Raw genomic sequence first — 24,242 nt, 5'->3', positions numbered from 1 at the left:
AGGAGAAGAGTAGCCGAGGAAGAATCTGCAAGAACCTCGCGCTCTTAGCCCTGGGTGCTTTGGAATGCTCCAACGCATGAAAGCATTTGATTTGCATATAGATTTAGATGTATAGATCATTGTGCAGATTACAAACCAATGAGTTTTATCTAGATTTAGATAGCGCTCAGCCTGTTTTGCACTTAAAATATGGCCAGCTTCAGGTAGGAAACCTTTGGGGACTTTCTGGATGTGAAAGTGAAACTGATGAAACGTACTGTTTTAAGGCATTGATTTAACAGAAATAAAACAACTCTGTGTTCTTTCTGAAACATGATTTTTGTGCATAGAGGGATAATACCTTTGGCTTTTTAGTGAATTGCAATTTATACATATTGTGGTTTTTTTTTTACTAGATTTTAAAAAAATAGAAAAAAAGGTCTAGGTTAATTTTGTTTGTCTAGGTGGCCAGTCAAAAATAGTTTGATTAGCTCCCATGTGCAAAATCCTGTTACCAAATTCAACAATAATATATCCTAAATGTGAAATGAAACCCTTCAGTTATAGAAATCTGTATATGACGTTGTGTGTTTTGGGTCTAGATAAATCACGTGGACAGGCATGCCCTAAGAATTACCTGATGGATCCAAAAACAAAATACTTAAAGGTATTCAAAACTGGAGTCAGATAAGTCATTTATACTGAAATCAGGAAAGTTTGAACCAAATGGTTTTAAAAGACTTCTTGGTATAATGCATTTTGTACCTACAAGATAAGTTTACAAGGCTGTAATTGTCATTGAAGTCTGGGAAGATCTAGTCCGTATGAAAATGATTCTAAATTCTAAATGGACGCTTAGAACTATGAATGGAATTGGTAGTATCCAGGCTTGAAACAAACTGTTCCTATTTTCTTTCCTGAGAATCACTTAGGAGATAATATAATGTGGGGGGAGGGGGAGAGGCTTCATTTAAATTAATTTATTGTTTTTATGCACTCCTCTCATTTTTACTTTATAGATTGTTGCAGATAGATAATGTTATATATTACATCTAGCCTGTTTATGTTTTAACGGACAAGTTTATAACAGAACCATGAAAAAGAGAACGTGTTTGTGACGAGTTCCTCTGGTTCTGTATGTACAAAAAGGCATGTGGTGTTTGTGTTCTAGAAAAGACTAGATTCTTTAGGGTTTCTTTACTCCATCCCACTTAATTCAATTGCAAAGTAAATTTAGTGGAGCTGCTTTTTTGAGCCAGTAACGCTCTAGACTTCACTTAAATAAGCAATTAAGCATGAAAATGAATCATGTAGCTAATTCTTAATACCACCAGCAACCCACTTCGTATTTGTTCAAATAAAATACTTTTTATTTCAGGGAAATTTGTTTGTAACCAGTCTCTTTCCAAAAAGTATTTGAGATGATTCCATTTTATCTGCATTTGAAACCATTTTCCAGTGCCAAATAAAAATGAGATATTCATTATAAGCCAAGTAACTCCATAAAATTTCCAGGCATTAAATAAAACTCTGGAGTGTTAGACCACACCTGGTTCTTCCTCTCCCTTTAATCTTTCTTCTTCTGCCCCACAGTTCTTCCTCTGACACCCCAGCTCCCTCTCTCCCCAGACCCACATTGTACAATCCAGCATTCACCCCTAGCTTTGCCACATACTGTTGTAAAAATAAAGCCAAAAAAGATATTTTCCCAGAATTAGTAACTCTTCTCAAATTATCTTTTCCTGGAAAACAGTCTGTTCCTCCTGGAGTCACTTGGATACTGTTGGCTGCTGACGGAGAGCCTACTCTTGACAGGCAAAGGAGGACCAAGTTGACAGAGACATGAATTAGAAGGAACTTGTACGTGGTGGTGCTGGTGGTTAGCTACAAGAACACGAGTTGACTCTGTTTAACTGGCAACTTCAGGGAACACTTACAGATATTTTAGGCTCCATCAATATACAAAGTAATAAAATGTTTTAGGATTTTAAATATGTCTATACAAGAAAACAGACTTTTTACAAATTGCCTTAATTGCTTTTATTTACCCCGACTTACTATGCTCATTTTTAAAAATGTGTTCTTATTTAAGACTTTCACAGGCATTAGTTTTCCCGAGCATTGTTTTATCTCCTTTTGTATTCTGAGGTTAGGCTGTTAGAACGTCTCTGACCTGATCTGGACAGGGCCAGCTTTTTATTATCTCTGAATAATTGACGTGCATATGATTTCATCAACTCATGTGCTGTGTCATCTTTGCCTGGAATATGGAATAACTTACTTTATCTGAAGATCACGAGGGAAAAAAAAAAGGATATTTGTTTTGACAGGAGGCGTTTAGAGTGTGTTTATTTCCCTAAAATGGCAATGGACACTTAGTAAGTGAACATATACCAGCACAGTGTACTTGTTATAAACATCTCTTTTGAGCATTTTACAAATGTGTTCCCTCATCTTCTCTCATACTACCGGAAACTGCAAAATCTAGATAATTTTATTTTTATTTGATTGGCGTTTTCATCCAAGGTGTTACTTAAAGACATGAACCATCAACTTTTCAAGACAGCTCCGTGCCCAAATATTTGTGAGGAAATTTAAAAGAAAAATTTCATAATTTGTCAAGGAGATACCCAGAAGGAAATTAATTAGTGTTACTACTTTCTTTTTAAGAATGCTGACCTTACCATTATGTACTCAGTTGGTAAGTCTAATGATTGAATTAGAACCAAAAAATAAAATCAGCGTTAGTAAAAAGCCTTTGTGTAACACATTATATATTTCAAAAGTAAATCTCCTTTTAGTGATTATTTCTGAAATTTGCCATTGACAGTTTAGTCAGATCAGCTATATTTATGGAAGGCTAGCTGCTTTAAATACTGCCCTCTAATAGCAGTTATGGTATTAGTAATTATATGAGATAAGTAGCAAATAGTAGCATCCAAGTTGCTTTTTAATAGCCTCCCATAAAGAACTTCATTATCCCTGCACGGGGAAAAAGAAGGATGTAATAAATCACCAGCTTTTTTACGGGCTCATAAGTAGGGAGGTAAGGGGACCATTTGGGGTTTCCCCAAAGCATGGCCAATAATTAGAATGGTATTTACTTAAGCACCGAAGACAGTCAGCATGGCCTGGTCATCTTTTGTTTTGAGGTGTCACAACTGGCCCAGGCATGATACTAGATTTTTTAATTTTCTTAAAGTATATAGATTAAAACTTAGATGTATTGATGTATTTGGTGTGAGGGAACCCATGACAAGAGAGAAGACAGGTCTTCTGATGAGTACAAACAGAAGGCGCAGAATTTGTGCACACAAAAGGGTGAAGCAGTTCAGAGAAATCTACCAGGGCCTTTCTGCTCCGATTTCCTGTCAAGATCTGGCAGAGCATCCTACTGTTCATCTCAGGATCTAAGTCTGAGGGTCATACTGGGTGCAGGTTTTAAAAATAATGCAATTTATTTGGGGATGTAAGATATTCTGGTACAGACTGTAGGTTTGGAAGCCAAAGAAACGTATGCTCTTACTTAAAGTATCTTAAGTTTAATGATCTAAGAAAATAGCATGCAGAAGTAAATAAATCTTTCCTGCCCCCTCCTACTTTTCTCTTAATAATGGGTTGTTAGTAGCCCTGGAAGGAAACTACAAAGCTGAGATTTCACTTCTCCAGGCCAAATTAGCTTCTTACCTCAACCGACAAATTCTGAAGTCGAAATGAGTCATAATAAGGATTAGTCAGGGAGGCTTGAATTGAACCTATTTCTCCTGCATGTGTGCCTCCTTATCAGTCTCCCGACTGCATATAATTGCTGGCTTCACTTTCTGAAATTAGCCAAGGGGAAAGCAAAGTAAAGACAGAAACCTGGCCACTTGCGGTCTCCTTCCCTGCCTAGAACGGCAGGGTGAGAACAGGACTATAAAAATGCAGTATAGTATTTAATCATTATTATTAGAAGGAGTGTAGAAATCAAGCCGTGAAGGGGAGGGTGCAGATCCTTGCAGACTTGCTGTGACGTCAGCGATACTATGTTTTCAGCGTCCCCTCTCTCTGATGGAGGCGTCGGTGTACGTCTCTTCTAAACACTGCGGTCTGGCTTCTCAAGTCAGAAGTTCCTTTATCAGCCTTGTTACCAGTAGTCTGAGTGCCCAGCTCATAAGAATGTGAGTGAATGAGTGTGTGTGTGTGTGTCTGGGAGGTGGTCCTTAATCTATTTCAGGCCCGTTTCCCAAAGGAAGGGTTAAATCAACTGGTTTGAGCTGATGATTTTTACTCTCCTGTGGTGATATTTTATTTATATGATAAAATGCTTGAAAAGTGATTAATTTGTCAGGGGAACATCTTGTTACTGTAAATTTGCTGCATATGTAATAAAATGGCCCTAACATAGTTGTGGAAAAAATGGAGATTTTTAAAAACCAAGAGAGAGCCAACATCCGTTTATATTTGCTTAGATTTCTCCCTTTAAAAACAACAGCTTTGAAAGACTTGAAGTTAAGGGAGGCATCTGAGCTGACGAGGTTTAAAAAAAAAAAAAGAGAGAGGGAGGTAATAGTAGAAGAGAGATGGGTTGGTGGATGCTGCTGGCTCTTCCCTCTCCCTGGACCAACAATGACTGATACATCCATTAAATTTCAGCCCAGGCTGATTGACTGAGTGGATTTATATAAATTAAAAAATACAGGTCATATACCTTTTCTGATAGACTGTAAATGAGAAATAGGAATTCCTTTAAACCTCAAAGGAGGAAATCCATAGGCAAGGCGTTCTAGTCAATAAAAGCCCTACACCACCAACTCTTCTCACTGTGTTTGTACAGTAAGTTTTAGTTAATAGACAAATATTATACCAGCCTTTCCCTGACTTTTTCCAGCGAGAGGTAATTGGTAAATGAATTCACACGGTGTTGAAGATTTTCCAGCTTTGGTTGCGGTTTGAACTTGTGCTTTCCAAGACAGGCAGGAGGCAGAAATCAGGCCTTGCTCCGTTTTCTTGGTGTAACAAGTGAAAATGGCATTAGTTAGGGAACAATGGCTTTTATTCACGCTCATTTTCTCAGCTCCATGTCCATTTGTCCATTGGAATGAGCCACTTATCACGCTTGCGGGTTTTTCCTCTTTCAACATCAAGAGTTATGAAAGGAAAATTCCATTGTTTCCTGGCCCTTCATGACAGGCAGACGGAAGATTGTGGCCATTTGGATTAAAAACATATCCATCACCACCAGCCAGCAGGTTATTATGATGTCTCCTTTGAATATATGAATTTCATACGCTGCATGTTGGAAGTCTAAGAATGCCAACTTTTTCGATAAATAATTATCCCATTGGTGATGTACAGCACACTGTTGCCATATTTTCTCACTTTTACAGCATTCTTGCCCTTATCACCCATAACATAAATCTCTAGCTTTCATATTTAATAAAACTACCAGGGTAGCAACCCCCTGTACTCAGTATAGTCAACCAATCACACGCCATCATTTGACTATCATTATTATTTTTTTTCGTGGCAGGTATTTTTGTAGACCGTCTAGTTTAAATTTGACAGCGTGTTTGATACAGCAATGCAGGTAAATAAGCGGATGACCTTACTTATGTGCCGGCTGTGACCTCAGCATGCCGCCCTCAGCTTTGGAAGCTTCCGTGGAGAGAAAGATGGATGGATGAATAAAGTTTCCAACATCAGTCAGTGCTAGTATCTGAGCCTGCTTACCTGTCAGCTGAATTTTGGAGAGTGGGGAGAAATATGTACACTTGGGGAAAGGCTAGGACAGGAGTGACCATTTCTCAAGAGATGCATTTTTTTCTAAGTCTCAGTTCTCTGAGTCACAGAGTCTTCGGTTCCTTAGGAATGGGAGAGAGGCATTACTCCATCTCTCACACAGAGGTTTCTGAAGTGATGAAACCAGACTTCTTACTCCATTTCCCGTTTCTTTAATCTCCTTGCCATCCAAGTTTATTTCTCACTATGAGCCCTAGTTTTCGTATCATCAAAATTCATGCCTGTAATATCACATACTGTGAGTTTTGTGGTTTTCCAGTAAACAGACAGGCATAGACGTGAGTGTGGAGTTCACATGAGGACACAGATGCTCCGGGAGGAGACTTGAAATCATAACTAACTGGTTAGCTAGTAGGTATCAGTGGTCAAGTGCTTCATGAGATGGACCACACTCATTTTTCCCCTTTTCCTGTTTTCCCTCAATATTCCTTTCTGGACTTTGGATAAGAGCAAGAAATGTTCCTGCCCTGTCTGTCTGCCTTCTGGAAAATGGACAGATTAACTGTCATACAAGAGCCTCGCCTTAGGGGCAGATGGAAGAGGCGGGGACACCAGCGTGCGACCCAGCGGCTGCTCAGGCTGAGAACCATCATGACTAATGGTGTGCACTGTTGAGGGAACTCCAGAGAGACGTTCCCCGTGGTTCCTCACAACGACTATGCCTCTAGTCTTGGGAGTCACTTTTTTTTTCCCCAGAAGTGGTCGTGATAGTTTTATCCACACTCTCTTGTCTTGTTCTTGCGCTCAGTGCCTAAGATGTTTGAATGTAGTTAAGCAGTTTCAGAAGTTACCTCTAACTTGATTTTTTCCCCAGACCTGTGTTAAATTAATTTTTATCCACATGGAATCAATGGGTGGGGGGAGGACTTTGACCTCATTGGTTTCTTGCATAACTTCCACACTGCGTTCATTCTTAGCAGGGGTATTTTGACCTCTGAAACTCACCATGTTTCCCCTTGGAAAAAGACTTCGTTATTCTTCAGAGTTCTCATCAGTCTTTGCACACAGTAGGTACTCACTAAAGATTTGTGAACTGATTCATTTAAAGCTTCGCTATAAATAACTAGCATAACCTCTTAATCTTAGGTTCTGAGACACTGAGATCATTTTCTGTGACAGTGGGAGCTAATGTTGGTGAAAAATCAGTAGAAGTCAGAAAGCGTTATCTAAGTGTTTAAACAACCATAAATTACAACAGATCCCAAAAGCTGAATAATTTTTTTGTGAGAAGTATGGATTTATATTTCAAAATTAGGTGCAGATTTAAGTTCAGATTTGACTGATTATTCCAAAGATTAAAAATGGATATTTTGCCCTACAAGTTTATAACTCTTTGGAGTTGCCTTACACTTTAAGCCTTTCAAAGATTTTCACATCTGTTTTCTCTTCTGGATCTCAACATTCCTGTGCATTCAGTGGTGTGGGCATTAATTAGTACCTGCATTTTAATTGTTAAGATAGCTGAGGTAGTAAATTAATCAATGTATATTAATTATGCATATTGACACAGTTAAGGAATGGCAGAAACTAATTGGCCAGGAAGTTCTACCTCATATCTAGCTCCAGTTTTCCATGCTGTGAAATAAGTTAGTTTCTCCTTATTAAAAGGCTCTAAACCTGTATCAGTTAAATAATAATCATACTTTAGGCCTTCTCCCTTCTATGGCATAAATAATCTAGTATTTTCTAAGTTGCCTAGTAATTTTGACTTTTCAACACTGTCATTCTTTGCTCTTAGACATTTAAGGGACTAAACTAAATTTCTCTTTTTTGTTTGTTTTATTTTGCTCCCATTTTTGGTATCATGGATTCAAATAGTCATCACAGATACACCATAGCACTTACCTGAGTGTCAGAGGTTTAAGAAAATTAAAGCATTGAAAAGTAAAATCTTTAGAAGGTTAAAATGTTAGTAGTTGTAGGTGTGACAACAGTTGGTGTAGTTAGTTAGCTGTTACAAAGCATTGTTACGAAAGCTTTGTGGTTGAGCATTTTGTTGCTCAGAGGACGGAATTTACTCAAGTTCAAGTTCCAGCTTTGTCACAGTTCTGATTCCCTCATTGGTAAAATGGAGATAAAACTTGTTTCACAAGATTGTCTTGAGAACGAGTGTGTGGCTGGAACTTCTTTTCCCATCATTAAAGAGAAAAAGAAGAAAAACAATTCCACATATCTTCTTGGGACATATGAAATCATATTGATACTTCTTAAGAACATGATCTTGGGAATTGACTGTCCTCTCAGAGTTGATAGAGGGGAAGATCATCTGTGCTGTCATCTTCATGACCTTGACTAAATGGTACCTAGTGTCAGAGTTTTGGTATTTAAACATAAGCCAGACATAGAAAGTGATGTGATGAGCATATAACAACATTTTAAAAAAATGGTGCCTTTAGTTGACATAATGCCTTGTGGTTCAGTCATTTATTCATTCAACAAACATCTATTCAGGACAGATTTATAAGTAGCTAATATGAGTTCAGCATAGTACAAAGTACTGAGGATATAAAGTCAAATAGGCTGCAGCCCATGTCTTCAAGGAAAATGTTAATTTAAAAAAAAAAACCTTTTTTTTGATGTAATTGTAGACTCACATGCAGTTGTATGAAATAATTACAGAGAAATGCCTTACCCTTCACCTAGTTTCTGTCCATGGCAAGCTCTTGCATAATTCTAGTCCAATGTCACAACCAGGAAATTGACATTGATAAGAGTCCACACACCTTAGATCTCACAAGTCACACGTGCATTTGTGCTTGTGTGTGTGAGTGCACGTGCTTAGTTCTATGTAATCATATTGTATCTGTAGGTTCCTCTCACCGCAGTCGCGATAAAGATCAGCTTCATCACAAGGTATTTGTTTTTATATTCTACTTCATAAAAAATTGCACTTTGTCAAAGAAATGTTAGCTTGACCAATTCTCCTGCATTATCTGTGGGTCACTGGGGACGCAGAAACCTCTTTTGATCATGCTCATAATATTCACCTCCTCTTTTTTCCATTCTCTTTGCCACCGTCTTTCTTCAGGTTTTTCTCAACATTTACCTGGATGGACATAATAGCTCTCAAGTTGAGCATTAAACACTGTGAGTTCAGAGATCTGGTCTGTTTGTTTTATCAGGTTCCATGCCTAAAACATACTAGGGATGAGTGGGCGAGTCTATGGACATGGCTGCAGCCAAAACGGTGTTTAATTAAAGCATAAATTGGGTTATGTCTTTTCTCCTTAGAAATCTTCAGTAGCTTCCCATCGGCTAAAAAATAACATCTAATTTGCATACCATAGTATTTCAAACCTCCTGCAGTCTGGTCCTAAACTAAGTGCTGAGCCCATGGCAGATTCCAAGTCCCCCATGGACCTATGGGACCACTGCCTCCTTCATTCTCTGAGCCAGCCCTGCACTCTCCCACTTCTGGGTCATCCTGTTTTATCCTAAAATGTTCTTTCTTCTTCTATCCATCGATATCCTTCCAAACTCAATGCCGCCTTTGCAAATAATTTTTATGTACTCTTCCTGTACTGTGACACAGAGTTCCCATGTCACAGATTCAGCAACTGAGGTTTGTAGATCACATATCTGAGCCCACCGTGAGTAAATGACAATGCTGGTGAACTCAGAGCCGAGTCATCTAATTCAAAACCTTATATCATTTACTAGTTCGCCGTGTAGGTTGTTCTGTTTTGTTTAAATCAAATCTTGTAGCAGCTTTTCTGTGACCGAAGGAGATAGAAACATAGCTCTTCTATGTTTAATGCTTCATCTCACGGATTCTCGAGATTGTGTGAACCACACTTTAATTTAGAAAATGTGTCCTTCAGTGTTTAAAGTCCACTGCTTTGGTGAATTCATGGTTGGTTCATTCATTCACCAACCTGGGTGTAGGGGGAAATTTAGGAACAGAGCACCATGCATCCTTCTCCTCTGGTGGAGGGACCGAAACACGAGGATACACACGGAAGACCAGTGTTATAGTGCAGTTGTAGAAACAGAATGATGGGAACATTGAGAAGAGTTATTGGGGAAGACCTGATGGAGATGTGATAGCTCAGCTGAGGTTTCACTGAGGAGTAGGAGCTAGCCAGATGTTGGGGCAAAGGGAAAGGGAGACGCATTGCGGACAGAAAGCAGAGAAAGCTGGATGGTAGGAGGGAATTACAAGTCGGTAAGCATCGCGTACACACGAGGTGCGAGGCGGGGAGAAGTGAGAGCTGGGGTTGAAGAGGCTGGCCTGTCAGGGAAGGTGAGATCTGGACTCCTGGGCTAAAGGGCTTTGGTTGTCAGCCTGCAGGGTGTGTGGAGCCGTTGCAAGGGACAGATTGTCGACTTGGCCAGACTTGTTTTCAGGAATGTACGCGGTTTTATGACTTGGCAGAATCCTCTTTTCAGGAAAACACGAATTAGCAGTGTAATCGTGTCATTTCTCCTTTGCTGAGTACTACATGCTGTAACCTCCATGTGTATAAAATTTAAAGGAGGGAAGAAATGTGCTCTGTGATTTATTTCCTTTCCTGCTAAGGAACATCATGCCTATCTTCCTACTTAGGAAGTATCTGGTAAATTGGGGATTAAATAATTTTTAACTTGATTTAAGTTACTCTGCAAGTTTTCTTTCCTGGCAGCTCCTTAGAATTATGCATTTCTTTTGAAATGCACGATTTAGCCTACTCGGGTTTTATACATCTCACTTTTCCCCTGACACTTTCTACTGTGTTTATACTTATATCTAAACCATATTTTAAAAAAATCAGATGACTCTCCTCTTTTTCTTACTTTCTCTTCTTAAATCTTATTTTTTTACTATTTTATCTCCCATAACACCCACTTCCTTGTTGGAAACACAAAAACAAAACAAACCAGAAAAGTTTAAAAGCTCATCCTGAATTACTTACAAATACGTAACCGTATCACTGCTCACATATTGCCTCTTTGCTAAAGCCGTTTTATCATGGGCCATGTTTTGGAGGAAGACAATGGGGAATGAAGTCAGGTTAGCTTTCTTTACTTCCCAAATATGCACATGGATGCATGGAATTATTTTGTGTTTACAGTAACAAGTATTTCATGAGTTTTTAAAAACAGAATACAGAAAGGTGTTTATCATTCAGATTAGTAGAAGATTATTCGCTGTGGCTCTAATTGTGATTTCATCCTTTGCTCCATTAATAGTTTAGAAAAAAGATCTGGCCTGAGAGATGGAAACATGGAATTTGGACTAAGTTCTACCTCCAATTCTGGGTGTCCTTGAATAAGTCCTCTGCCTCACTTCTCTGATCTACTGTGTCCCTGTGTGAAGAATTTTCTAGGTCTGGCTATTTAAGACCTGGTAGCAGGCATAGGAATTACTAGAAACATCTAGTAATAAAAAGTTATTATGTTGAACTTACTGCGCAAAATTTTCTCTTTGGATCAATTTTATTGATAAAATTTACACACAACAAAACACATACTTTCCATGCATAGTTAGATGAGTTTTGACAGTTGGGATCCACATGACACATACAAAAATGTGGTTTAGATGTAAGTATAAACAAAGTAAAAAGTGTTGGGGGAAAGCTTCCTTATGCTGCCCTCTAGACGGTCCCTACCCCTTGCTCCAGACAACTGCTGGGGACTAGTTTTGCCTGGTTTAGAACTTCACAGTAACAGAGTCTCCCAGTGAGTGCTCTTTTGTATCTACCTAGTTTTTCTTAACCAGGGCATCTCTGATACTGCACGTGGTTGGATTTATCACAGTTCATTTCTTTTTCGTGGTTGACCAGAATTCCATAATCTATCTATCTATCTATCTATCTATCTATCTATCTATCTATCTATCTATCTATCTATCATCTATCTATAGTATAGGCTTTTATATATATTCTATTCTATTATGATGACTTGTTTTTCTAGGCATCAGTGATGGGTATTTGATCTGTCTTCAGCCCACGGCCATCATGAATAAGCTGTGATGCATGTTTGTGTAGAGTTCTTTTTTGTGGACATATGTTTTCATCTTAACATCTTAAATATCTAGGAGTGAACTGTTGTGATATGGTAAATGTCTGCTTAACTTCATAAGAAACTTTCTAACAGGTTTTTATTTTTTTTTCTGAAAAAGTGGTACCATTTTATATCCTGCCAGCAGTGGATGTGAGTTCTGGTTGTTCCACATCCTCACCAGCATTGGGTGTTCTCAGTTTTGTGAATGTTAGCCATTCTTATGAGTGTGAAGAAAACAAAAATTCCTCTTCCACTTGTAATTTTAATAGAAATTCAAAAAATTATATAATACAAATTACTATGTATAACTTAGGGATATCTGTATTAACCTATCCCTTGATTAATACTGAAAGTATTAACAGCGTGGTCTTATATTTTACCATGTTTAGAATCGTTAACTACTTACATGTGTATATGACATCTTTTGATGTTTTTATAGGAGATGTGTGTGTGTATATATATGTATATGTTCATGTGTGTGTATATAAGCATATTTATTCTTGTCTCAAGTTTTCTTGTTTGTTGCAATGTCCTGAATGCTTTATCATTTTTCATAAGCTCCCATGTCTCTTAAAAATCAGGTTCTCATTGTTGCAAATAGTTGAAAATATCTGTCTACCTAGTTAATCAGAAGATTATGTCAGTAAAAGCAGACATTCTTTCCTGAAAGTATACATCTTTATATAATAGATTTAGGATAATTTTTTACTTGGCATGACAATACTACCAGTTCAGTGATGGGTTTTATGTGCTAAAAGACTTCTACAGAAAATGTATTTATGGGTGACGATCATGTCTATCATGAAAATATATATTTTGACAGTAGTCCCTCCAGTCATGTACTGACACTGGGGGGCTGGTATCCTGTAAGCCAGCTAGCGTTCTTTATGACTGGCTTAGAGAACAAAAGGCTAATTCTTCTAATGTTCATTGAAGAATTAGGTAGTGAGCCAGTCGGCTAAACGTGTAATCAAAACTTCTCACCCCAGCATTCGAATAGTGTCTTTTCTCATTTTGGAATGTATGCCTGTGGATCTTTATGTACTGTTGCCTTTAGGGATGACAAATTTTCACAGAGTTAGAAAGCAATAAAGTACATTTAACACTAAATCTTTACTGGGCATAGTTTAATCTTTCTCTGATGCAGAAAGCACTTTATAATTTTATAGCTCCACAGCCTCATTATTGTGAATGCCAGTTATTATATTGGCTAAGAGCAGGAGTGATATGGAGTCAAAAGTATGTGCTAATAGGATCTCAGATTAGGAGAGGCGGATGTGTGTTTACCCACATACATCCCTGTATTTTAAATTATATATGATTTTTTTTTCCATTCCTGTTTCCTCCTGGGTTCCCCCCAGGTCCCTGCCCCCTAGCCTTTTCTGCTTCTTCTGAATATATACATCACTCTCAGTTTGCTTAACAAAAATACAATTTCAGGCTTTTCTCTGTGCGAAAACCATGACAAAATGATTTTATAGCCGGTTCTGAAAGTGACTAAACTTGACAACAATTGTATTTTGTGACAACCTCTGCTTTCATGTCCTCGGCCTACTTTTAGATCAACATTTTTTTTTTTTGACCCCAAATATGAACAATTTCATATCTCTGCCTTGGCTGAAAGCAAATCCCTTCACCAGGAATGCATTTGAATGGAGAAGAGCATGCTTCACTTAAGTCACCAGAGCTTCAACACCTACCTCTATAATATTCAATTTCTCACTCACCAAGACCTGGAGGCTTTTTTTTTTTGGTGGTTTGTGTTCATAGGGGTTGGGGAAGAATTAGTATTATGGAACTAAACCAGATTAAGGGGGAATGTGAATCAGATTTGGTAACAGATGGTGCTGTGGAAATTAAAGGTTCTTTGCGAATGGAAGTGACGGCAGCCTGCTTCTGTTCTCTCTGTCTCTCCATTCGTGCACTTGATAGACGGGTATAAATCACAACAATCCTGTCTTGACAGCCAATTTCGAGAATTTGATCTGGTTAAAGACATGGCTTTCCTGCTCCACTCACCAAAACCTGCTTCTATTTTATTTTTACACAGCATCTTGTCACATTCAGAAAAGCAGACTCACCTGCCTCCGCTTAATGAAATTTTTCTTAATTACAGTTTTAGCTCTTTAGTGTTAATTACTTTTCCGTTCAGCCTGAATTTTCGTAATATCTCTGAGGGATTTTTCCTTCTCTTTTTCTCCCCCACCCTTTTTACTCATGCAAGAGCTTTTGTTGTTCCTAAAGATGCTTTTCATTGTCAGAAGTTGTTGTCAGAGCCACTCTTTGAGGATCCTAATTACCAAAATCATTATTTTTAAAAAGCAAGGATTTCATGGGATGGAGTACAGTTACCAAATCAGAGAAAAATTTTGAAGGTGTCAGAAGCCATCACCAAAACTAGCAATTATTTCAACAGAATTGCAGGAAGAGGTGAGTGGCAATATTTTTTGGGTAATAAGAGCGGCAGAAATGTCTGCTCCCTCAGCTGAAATAAACACCATCAAGTAAAAACATGTGACCGCAGTGTGACCGACCCAGTTTGCATCCGTTGACCTTGCGATGATCTAGGAAATCTGAATTAAAGTGCAGAGACTCTAAATGAGAGGCTAGAAATATTGAGCACATTGGATGGACTCTTTCCATCCAGGCCCTCAGGTCTGAGCAGCTCAGGAGACCAGAATGAGGGTTGTCTCTTACAAATCCACGTGTCATTTGGGCTTATGACATATCAAGGAAAAGGAAATAGAAGAGAGAGAGGGGATAAAAATCACTCCAGAACTGAAGAGAAGATTCTTTGAGCGAGCTACTAACAGTTGGTGGAAATGAAGCTTCCTACTGGCAGTCAAATCAAATGTAGTAACAACTCAACGGCTCCCCGCTGCTCGCTGACAGCGTGGTGTCACACACTGGGACAAACATTCACTTAAACACTGATTGCAGGGAATTGCCCTTTCTGCCAACGCCTCCCACCAAAAACATAATGAGCAAAAAGAGAACCATTTCTAGGAAAAAAAGACCCAGAGTCCTGCTCCCCGGATCCCCCCAAATTGTCATGGCTCTGTTAGTCCTTTTGTCGCCCACTGGGAAGGATTCCTGGGAAGTTGCCATGTTACGTAGCAAGTCGTTGAGGTACTTAATCCTTCTCCTGCAGCACATGCACACAAACACACACACACGCTCACCCACAAGCACGCACACACCCTGTGGGTGGTTGAGGGCAGTAGCAGCCAAGGAAATGGAAGTTTGAGAAGTACGCCTCAGGGCAATAGCCTTGCTCTCAGGTCTCATCTGAGTCACAGACCAGTGTGGGTTTTATCTGAGTAAAATACAGTTTAAAAAAAATGGCAGCAGTTGTTTTAGAAAGCATGTGGGCGCATCCTCCCATCTGACAAGTGAGGAAGAGGGTCAGAGTGCCTAAGCGACCTGTCTCAGGTCACACAGCACCAGAGCCCAGCAGAAACCATGTGGCTTCTCCCTCCAGTGCTGTAAGAAGACAGGGCTTCCTGCAAAAGAAGAGAAGACAGCCAACCTCTGGGAATCTTGGTGTCTTACATTTTTTTTTTTTAACAGTTTTTCAGAATGATGTATAACATTCAGATACTTGTGTTTGCGTGTTTGTCTTTGGACCTTTGAATGAGAAACCACAGGCAGGTCCTTCTGATCTGAACTCCCCGGCCTCTCCAGTGGCCTCCATTGGCTTCGCTGGATGGTGTCTCACTGCTGAACAATCCCCTTTACAAAACCCACTCTGCCACAGAACAAATCTCTCATCATTTCCATGGCTTGAATTAAATATATGTGCCAGATACGTTATTTTCCCTTCCCTTGTGGCTTGGATATCTTAGCTTCACTTTCTCTTTAGGCAGCTAGTTCAGTGAAGTGTTTGGGGCAGAAAAAGAAAACAGAAGAAGTCTTAGGATTGATAATTAGCTGATCCCCCCTCCCCCCACTCCCCTACTTCAGCTGAACAATACCTGATACCGACAGAATATAATGGTAACCTCTGCTTTCATAGATCACCCCAGACCAGCTGCATTTACATCCAGATGTTAACAACTGCAGACTGAGCCATTACGTTAAAAATATAAATCTAGTTTAACCGCTGTCCAACAGGAAAGAGGTGCTTTATTATCTGTGCTGGTACCTGTGAATCTCCCCTGAACACAGAAATGTCCACATACACTCCAAACAACTTTTATTTCAGCAGTGAGTCCTTCTCGGCATCTAGGTTTTCTCACCACTGTAATCCACCCAGTTTCTGGGGCTGTTTCAGAGTTCGGCTCCAAGGGAACTGGCCTGTCTATGGAGGCAGCTGGTTTATTGGTCATTGTAATTGCTTTTGCAAAACATTTTCTTAATGAGTAAAGGGTGACATCAATACTATGATCTCAATATCCTTACAGCAAGTCCTGATAGCATTCTTATTTCCTGTTCTAGTGTAGCAAAGAGACTAGGAAAGGGCGATCCAGGCAGCCTGAGCTTTCATTGACCTGGATTTGATTTGTGAACTCCATCACTGGAGTGTGTGTGTAAGGCATCTATATTCGATTGTAATTTGTAAAGATCAGTGCATAGACTTTCTATGAGTTGAATGCCTGTTTATTTCTCCTCTAGCGAGATGCCGTGAGAAGGTCTTCATTTAGCTGTCAGTCCCCACGCCCCCCGCCCCGCTGTGTTGGCTTTTTCTCTTCGGTGTGCTCCTTGACTGCTTGAAAACGGAATTGTCTGAACACAAGCCAACTTTATTGATCCATATTTCTATTTGAAAGACCAGAGATTTGTAGAAGTAGGAGACTATTTCTTTTCTTGAGAAAGCTTACTGCAGAGGAGTTCTGCTCACGGAGCAGTAAATCTCTAAGACCGAATAAATGTTACATTCAGCATATATCGTAAGCTTCGTTTTGATGATTTATCTTAGGGAGTTTTTTTTTTACCCCATACTGACCTTCCTTTCTAGCAGTGATCCCCACCTGGGGCCCAGGGCTGTTTCACTACCAGGGGCTAGTGATCTGGTCAACATGTGGCCATTTCCTACGTCATGACATAGGGTACACGATTCTAAAGCCCTTCTGGTCCTCTAAGGTTTGGTCCCAGGAGAATAACTTATGTAAGGAAAGACCTCTTCTTAAGGACTGTAGGGGAAGTGCCTGTTCTGCATCTGTTGTGCATCTGAGTTTCCGACTAGTCATTTCTGGACATCTTCTTCTGACATCCATAGATGTCCTGGAGTTGGGTAGTTGTGAGGATATAGTTAATTAAGCTGCATTAGGGCAAATATACACACTTGTTAAAATACTTAATTTGCCTCAGTAATATTGATTACATGGCAGAAGTTTGTTTAAACTAAATGGTATTTTTTCCCCTACTGTTACAGTACTTGAGTGCAATCTGTATAACAGCTAATAGCCATCATCAGTTAAATATCATGTTAGTTATAAAGTAATGTCATAAGAATTGATTTGGACTTGGCAGTGGAGGAGAGCTCTCCCTTCAAAGCCGATGGAGATGATTAGCCAGAGTTTTAAGCAGAATCATGGTTCATATAAACTGTGTGTATTTTATAGACTTATAGCTGCTCTATATTACATGAGTGCCCATTATATTAAAGAAAAGCTCAGACAGTTAATTATGCAAAACATCATGTATGCAATTACCCAGCATTATTATGCATTTAACAGTTTTATTGATTTGCCAGTAGCTCACTTACTGTATTTAGAGCTATAAACAAGGGATGTTCACCCCCGGATTGAAATAGGTCCAAGAAAACAAGCTGAGGATAAATTACACTACTAAGCGCCCCTGCATCAGATCGAATCCTTAAATACAGAAACTGTCAACAACCATAATGAGCAACACATTGTGATATCACAGGACCATTTCTTCTCCCATTAATAAAGTTTATCAGCCAGGAAGCATCAGAAATCACCTGCAATACAAACGGAAGCAATTGCAATTTCCTCCATCTAAAATAGTCTGGATAACTTAACAAGGCGATCGGCAGTGGCCTCTGGCTGGTTTCCATAGTAAAATGGGATGCGGGTATATTTACAGGCACTTTTTAGCATGTACATGCTTGGGACCTCCCAAGTCTTATTAGTGCATTTCTCTTTGCTGAAAATGAGTATGATCGGTTGCCCTTCCTTTGTTTTAGATACAACAGCAAGAGTACAGGCTTAAGGCTTTATAGGTCTTTCTATATGTCGGGTTGGATGGCCAGCCATCCTGGTTTGCCTGGGATGGAGGGGTTCCCAGGACATGGGATTTCTGCGATTAAACCAGGATAGACAACCAACCTGATTTCAGAACAAAACTGAGTAAGAAAAGATCATTGAACTTGGAGCCCTAAAAGCAGATAGGGTTTCAGCGAGGTCCTTCTTGGTCATGGTTTAGTGATAGGTATGAAGCTATATTCCTGGAGGTGCTTTCAACAACTGGCCAGAAATGAGTTGAAAGTCTCCTGCTTATTTGTCCTAAATTTCCTTGCTTGGAATGGCTCACGGCCTTTTACAGAAGTGGGAAAGCTTTCAGCTTAGATAGAGGCTCTGGTCTGTTATTTCAGGAGCTGGCCCCTTGTCCCCACACAACTTCGCTTCATCTCTTGTCAGCATCTCAAACACCAGCTTTGCGGGGAGCTGTTTGCTTAAAGTTGGAAAGAGTCTTTTGGACGAAAGACACACGTTATTTGTTCAGAGAATCAAGAAGCGGCATGACTAAATCACTGTGGTCTGGTCCTAGACGTCTGTCCCATTAGATGGGCCTCAACGTTTATTAAAGAAGACCTAAAATTATATATAAGTATGTGTGCATACGTGTACACGTATTTTAACCTGTCTGAGCGTGGGGGGCGGGATTTACAATTCCTTCTTTACAATTAATGATCTCCTTCTGTTAGGTTAACCAGGCATACCTTAAGATATTTCTTATTAAAAGAAAAAAATCCTTTCTCTTCCTTCCCCAACTAAGCCAGTGCACCTTAATGCAATGATGATATGTTAGACCCAGCAGTTGTCAAAGCATCGTATTACTGTGATGCCATAATGACACCCTGTCTCTGTAAAGTAGTCATGTTTTCTCAAATCACACGTTGCACCGTTGATTTCTGACATGACACTTCATTCAGTTGCTTTCTCTTTCTTCAGCATCACCGTTCTCTGACAATAGCGGCTGGTGCCCATTTTGTTACTAAGTGATTCACATTTTGCCACTTTACAAGAGTGCAATTAGTTGAAGCGGGGAGGTGGGGGGAGAAAGAACAGCTTATTGTGAAATAGTGTGCTTGAAGTTGTAACTCAGACTGCCAAGGAGCTGCTGGGGTCACGCGGCCTTGAAGCCTGGGCCTCGGGGAGCTGCAGCCTTAAGTCTTGGTGGTTTTCTTCTAAAAGCATTGAAACAGAACCAGAAACCTATAGGTTCATAAAAATTTCTAATTATTTTTTTAACCAAAAATGCTTAAATATTCAATCTGCTGATTTCAGAAGATAGAAAACCGACCAGTCCTTACAGATACATTCCTATTTTGAATGGACAAGTGATCAGTGGTGGGACTGGAAAACCTTCCTTTCTAACCCTGGGATTCTGTGCTCCGGTGAGAGAACTAAGGATTCTGTCTTCTTATTTCTCTCTCTCTCCTCATATTTGTAAGCTTGCAGGTTTGCTGGCTTCACTGTTGTTAAATACAAACTGTGGATATAAATGGATAAAGTGTTTAGAATTTATAATGATGAGGGGCACCTTTTTGGGCCCTTAAGGGCAACAGGAAGGAAATAAAACAGTGAGTTGTTTAGTTGTCATATACTTAAGCCTGTGGTGGTGTCTGACGCTGACAATAGGTATAATGAATGTTTCAAAAATCTTGCCTTGGTGTAACCATCAGGAAGACCAAAGAAGACCTGTGCGCACGTGTTCATTTATGTACCATTGTTTTAGGAGGGAAATACAGTAGCAGATGAATTCCAGTTTGGTATAACATTCAAAGGCTGAAATGCATCTGTTTGTTAAGAACTTACATTTTGGTGAAAGGGTTAATAATACATAATAATACATAAGACTGTGGAACATAGGCTTAAGCCCCCCTGGGAAGTGTAGACCACCCTGGACAGCTACCCGTTGCCCCGAAGTTCAGGGCAGCTCATTCACAATCACACTTTCACCTGGATCTAGGGAGAGTCTCTGACAGCAACTGAGCTTGGTAATTGTGCATTGAATATGAACTTACTGATGCTCTTATTTGCTCCTGCAGCAGCAGCTTTAAATTGATCCTTATTCTTTTCTTATCACTTTCTCCCTGTGCACACACAGGTACCCACACAGTTCATTAGCTTCTGAAAGTTACAGTTTTAAGTCATCCAGCAACCAAGAAGCTGTATTTGCCTGCTCCTCTAATGCCAAAGATAAATTTTACTCTTGCTGGCCCTCAGGCAAGGCTGGGCAGCGAGTTCCTGTGTTGAAGCGTGACCATCAGAATATATATATATACACACACATACACACACACACATATATATACATGCATATGTATATATAATATATATATAATAGAACATACATGGAATATATAGACTATGGAAGACTGTATCTCAAACTGTGTTGAAAATGTTTTCTAAAGCACTGAAATGTCCCTGACCTCAAGAATGCTGTTAAACCCCTCAAATTTAGTTTCTTAGACAGAAACAAAATGTTATTCTTGACATGGTTACCCCTTCCTCCAGTTTATTCTCAGGGTGTTCGCTCAGAGAAGGTTTCTGGAAAGTTGCTTGTCTTTCTCCCTGGTGCCTCTCATCATTTCTCTTAAAATAATAAAATAAAAGCAACCCTACGAAGGCTTTAAGATAAATATTTCCCACGTTTTCCAACACATGTTATTTCTATTCATAATTCTTAACTAAATTTAGATTTTTTTTTTATTATTATTATTATTAATCCAATGTGACCTGAAGTGTCTGCGTTAACAGCACAATGTGGAATCAGGCTGCTGCTCTTTGGCTACAGATAAAGCCATCATCTTGAAAACGGCTCTTTCTGACAAAAAGGTGTTCTTTTGAAATAAAGTCTTATTCACTACATTCCTCTTAGAGTTAATGTGAATTTTAGTGCCTCTAATTTTAGATTGAAGTGAAGTCTAGAATAAAACCCACCAGCTGACAATTGAATTTATAGATAGTTGTGAATATTTCAGGCTTGAATAATAGAGCTGTAGAATTTCAGAGACAGAGAGGGAGAGAATTAAGACCCACTGTAGTTTTAGGGTATAATGTAATGGTGTCTAGGCAGTGCTCAGTGTAATGAGCTGAGTAGTAATTAGGAGACAACTGTGTTCTTTTCAGATTCTGTTTGGGCGTCACTGCAAACCCCAGGCAAGGGTGGCCCACCTAGGCCGCCCTGGAGCCAGGGTGGTGGCCACTTCCACCACTTTTCCACCCATGGGTGAGCAGGAATGTCACAGAAGCAGTGAGTGTGCTATCTCTACCCCTGCTTCCTTGGCTATTAAAAAAAAAAAAATCAGTGAACACCTTGAAAAACTCTCTGTTGGCTTCAAGACATTCCTGCCCTGGACTTTGGAGTCAGATCTGAGTTCAAATCCCGACTCCTCCACTTCCAAGCTGTATGACTTCCAGGAAATCATATGATGTCTGAGGCTCTGTTTCCTAAAAAGTAATAACCTCCCTGGCGAGACTGTCTTGGGGATTAAATGAGGTAGTATTTGTGAAGTGCTCGGGGTCAGCACCTGGCAGATCAGAAGCACGGGATAAATGACAGGTCTGATTGTTACTGTTTCCACCGGGCGAAAGGTGCTCATGAAGGAAGCAGTTCCTGGCTGAGAAGAAGCATGTCCATCCAACAGCACAGATCCAGCTCGTTCACTTTCATTTATAGCTACAGTGGCCAGACTTGTGTAGGAGGAGAGATTGCCGCCGTCCAGAGGTTTCCCTGACGACTTGAACTTCCTGACTTTTCTTGCTTCCATCCAGATTCTTGCAAAGTTATGGACTGAGATTTTGGAGGAAACAGCTGGCTAGGGACATCCAGTTTTTTAGAGGCCTGAACAACATGCATGTGACATGTAAACATTTGGTGACTTTGCAAATAAGTCTTCCATAAAGAGGAGAGTGAGTCTTGTTCTTTAGTCAAGAGTTCTGCAGATTTTAAAAGTCCATGAGAAGAAGCCCAAGGGAAAGAAAATTGGGATAAAATCGACCATAGATGATACAAAAAGAGAGAGAGAAGAGGGCCTGGAGAAAGCATGGTGTGGTACATGGTCCAGCAGCTCGAAGCAACTCTCCTCCGGAAAAGGAAAAAATAATTGAGACATGGTGCCTCGCGGGCAGATGGCGAAAAGAGTTAATTGTCATCGCCGTGAGAAATTCAGTGCCAGAGAGAGGAAAGGGGAGTAACCATGTTTTAGTACCCTAATAACTTCTAACTCCAGTCTCAGATCATAATGTATGTGCGAGCAGTCCAGTAATTACAAGGTAATAAGTGAAGTGGTGGGGTAAGTGCTCTAAATTAAAAGGAATTCGCAGGGCTGCTGTAAGTCAGTGCCGACCCGCTTTCTTTCAAACGTTGACTGGAGGAAAAGTGCTTAGCCCAGGGTGCAAGCTGGGAGACAAGGAGAACCATCTATTAATTACAACGCTCATTAGCAGTGACGGGGACAAGGCAGCAGATGCGGGAGGGAGCGGATGCCGGAGTTCAGGCTGGCGCGGGGGAAATTTTTCCTTTCGCTGGTTCTCCAGGAAAGGACACCACCAGTGGGTGGGCGACAGCAAGAAGATATTTTTGTGGATTTCTCCTGCCTGTTTGCTTTCTTCCCCTCCTGAGACTGCTTTCCTTTAGACAAGAGAATACCACTTCTGATGTGAAATCTCTTGGTTAAGGGGCAAATTCCTGTCCTCAATGCTTCACTCTTGAGACTGCCTTCTTGGAACCATTCGGTGAACATGCTCTGCTAGGAAATTCCGTATTTGCCTTCGTTTTAAAGTAGAAGAACAGTGGGGGAAGGGGGACCCGGAGGAGAGCATGAAATTTCTGCAATGAGGAAATATCATTAGATTTATAGTGAAGGAGATAATTACATCCCTTTGGTAGTACGGCAGCTACTCCCCCAAATTCTAGTGAATGACCATTACCCAGTGGGACTCCCATAAATCAACTTTCCACTGGGAAGCAATTATCTAAGTCCCTTCCTCAACTCTCACCTCTTTCTATAGCGAGCTCTCCGAAGGTTCAGAAGAGACTTTGCTAAAAGGGGTTTTGCACTATGACTACCCAGAAAGAAAATAGGACCAATTATATCTTTTCATCTAATTACCTCTTCGGAAATTTAATCACTTATGGGTCCGACACAGTAAGAGGGGCAGTCCGTTTCTTCTAGACAAGAGAGAGAATCTGTCAGATTAGATGTTTCATCATATTGCCTTTTGGGAGGTATGATGCTAAAAGACCAAAGGAAAGGGAGAAAGAGAGGCGATCACAAAAGTCATTTTTTTCAGGACCAAATTTGATACGTTCTTACTTTGCTGAGTATAAAGTATCAGATTTGTGGACTCACAGGTATACTGAAGGGTCACGTGGCTTTTACTGATTGCTCTCTTCAGCAGGAGCCAGTCACTCACACAAACACACATGTACACGCACGTACCTGTTTATTAATCAGTGCTGGTGATCACTAAGCTTTGTAGGCTCTAGGAAACAATCCTTAAATATTGGCTAGAATGTTATCCTTGATGTCTCTCTGTGTCACTAGATGTGTAGGAAACAGAGCAGTTTAACTAAAGAAGCAAACTGATCGAGGATATATTCCCTATGTGTCTTGGATCAATAAGGAGCACGGTTACGCCTCTGGATGCGTGCTGACAAACGGTGATTGCAAGAGCTGGGGAATCATCTGTTCGGTCTTGAAAAGAAAAGTTTGATCCTGCTCATAATAGAATGATTGCAGCATCAGAAAACGGAAGGGGAAAGTAGAGTGAGGATGAATTTACTTTTAGAAATGGTGTGGACTTTGCAGATCGCTCCGCTTCTGTGGACAGATTTAGAATCTAGGGAGTTGATTTAGATATTGACAGTGGTTCTCCAAGAGAAAGGTGAAGTAAAAGAAATTAGACCCGTTAGAGCTCTTGTTTATGGCCTGTCTGGGCACTTTGATGTAACCCTGTCACGCTCTTATGCTGATTACCTTCTTGTAGAACAAGAGATATTGACTAGGGAATGAATGATGTGTGGTCCTTTGCTCGTAGGCAGCCCTCTCAAAGAGAAGTGACTTTTTTTTTAATTAAAGTAGAGTTGATGTACAATATTATATAAATTTCAGGTGTACAATAGAGTGATCCACAATTTTTAAAGGTTATACTTTAGTTATAGTTAATATAAAATATTGGCTATATCAAAGAGCAATGTCTTTAACATATGAATTCTCTCTCTCTTTTTTTTTTTTTTCCACCTTTCATCCTTCCCTTTTACTTTACTGTTTCACCTTCTCTTTGTTTCTGCCTCTTTTGGTC

At 39.8% G+C, this 24,242-nt stretch overlaps 1 protein-coding gene across 16 annotated transcripts in view; it reads left to right on the top strand.

Annotated features, from left to right (window-relative positions):
* The window catches only part of ESRRG (estrogen related receptor gamma), a 580,276-nt gene that overhangs the window by 385,423 nt on the left and 170,611 nt on the right, over positions 1-24,242 (top strand). The gene's annotated exons all lie outside the window — the stretch shown is intronic.

Source organism: Camelus bactrianus, chromosome 23 (assembly GCF_048773025.1).
Source record: "Camelus bactrianus isolate YW-2024 breed Bactrian camel chromosome 23, ASM4877302v1, whole genome shotgun sequence".
Classification (NCBI taxonomy): Eukaryota; Metazoa; Chordata; class Mammalia; order Artiodactyla; family Camelidae; genus Camelus; species Camelus bactrianus.
Note: the sequence above shows the minus strand (reverse complement) of the source record. Positions and strands in the feature narration are given on the sequence as shown.